We start from the raw sequence: 2,058 nt of genomic DNA on the forward strand, positions 1-2,058 counted from the left end.
ATATGTAAACACACCCAATTACTTTTCATTGTAATAAGACAAAAAGTTAAGACGTAAAACCACAAGCAGATATACCATGCATACATTATAAATTAGAAAAAGTAATCTAACTGCACTTTACCAAAGGGCATATGATCAAGAAGAGACAGACTGTATAGTCGTGGCTTTCGTATATGCCATCCCTCACTGGGCCCACTGTACAAGACTATAGGTATACACCACAATGCCCTTGCAAAGAGGCACAAATCCGATAAATCGAATGAGCAAGTAAAATGTTTAACCGTGGTCATTTTATATTGCCTATATTCTATCCAGAAATATACTGGGATCCAGATTAAGATAGCAGTTGTGCAGATTTTGTCTCTTACAGGGAATGATTTGTGTACATCATCTTTTTGTTTTCTCCAAGGTGTTCTATCCCTGGTTTGGACAACGACTCTTACGAATTCCAGAATGACTTTCACCAATGGCTTGTTAACGTGACCATTCCTGTAAAAGACTCCCGTTCAGGCTCAGAATATGCTGGAATGCGAAATGCATAACATCACTGCTTGGGGTCCGGGCTTCATACACTCCAACGAAACCATTGGATGTGACAGATGGGTTTTTGACCAATCGGATTTTCTGATAACTGGCACAACGCAGGTATATATGCCGCAATGATGTTGTATTTTCTTGTTTACTGAGTTTATTGCGGAAAACCGGCCAGAGACTGGAGAAACCCCACGCTTTTCGCCATAATATTTCACAAAGGTGAGTCTGTTTGATCAACAAATTCTTGTCAGGTATCCAAGGCTTTGTAGGTGTTTTATGTATAACGTGATGATAACAAATGTGTGGTTCCTTGATCGAAAATAAAATGATGGAACTTGCGTCTAACGTCGGACTTCACTGTGATTTCAGATGTCCTTTGTGTGTAATGACTTTTTGAAGAGATCCCACATTACCATGGCTTTCATGCTGGGCAAGCTGGCCGGGTCTTTGGTCTTTGGCGTTCTGGGGACATGTAGGTGAACCCTTCCTAACAGTTTTGTGCCTTTACTGATTTATTGGCATTTATAGATTCACTGCATGTATTGTTTGTGGTGCCTTGACAACAATCAAATAAATAAACTCTAAAAATATATATATATGTGTCTCTTCTACTTTCTTGCTGTTCCCATGGTTTATTTTGTATTTAGTTTAGGGTGGAAGAAATTGTGTTTTCTGTGCTCCTGTTACTGAATTCTGGGGTAACAACAGCCTTTGTTCCCTACTTCATCAGCTTCGCCATTCTCCGCTTCTTTCACGGGGCCTCCACCTCAGGCATTTACATCAATGCTTTCACCACTGGTAAGTTTTCTCATGCTTCTCAGAGATAAGTTTGCGTGATTCCATATTGTACACAGAGCCCCTTATTGGCTCTGTCATCACGGACCTGGTACGTACTTATATCTATCTCCGGTTGGTTCTCATACAGCTTCTGCATGGGGCATGATGCTAATGAGCTCTGTCGGTTTCATCCAGTCATAAATCTAGCTGTTGGCTTCTTTGCAAGATATTCATAAGTATACGATCTAAAACCAACAATCAAGCAAATGAATAAATATACGTTGCAAAGAGTGAACGTATGTATTGTTGACATGTACCACAGCAGTGATGAAAATGTTTTCACATTGAGCCTTTGCATTATGATCTTTGACCATGCAAAAAAGATATAAAGCAATTAAGTGGTGAAAAAGGTCCATTTCCTAAAACCATGTACACAGATATAAAACTAGTTAAGTGGCGCAAAATAGCTCGACAATCTCTACACTGTCGATTTTCTGCCACCATGGATGAAAGAAAGTGGTGAAATACGGTTCATATAGACAATACATCATGGGTTTTATGTGGCCATGTAAATGTCAAATCGACAACAATCATACATGTACCGTTTTGGCATAGAAAAATGAATCAAAAATCTATTTCCCATCATGTTTCATGTCGCTTTATAACATACGAGTACCACTGTAGTGTTTTATGAACTACAAGTCGTATTTTGGTGTAATATTCTCATATAAAGTCAAATTCTTCTGA

Source organism: Liolophura sinensis, chromosome 1 (genome assembly GCF_032854445.1).
Source record: "Liolophura sinensis isolate JHLJ2023 chromosome 1, CUHK_Ljap_v2, whole genome shotgun sequence".
Taxonomy (NCBI): Eukaryota; Metazoa; Mollusca; class Polyplacophora; order Chitonida; family Chitonidae; genus Liolophura; species Liolophura sinensis.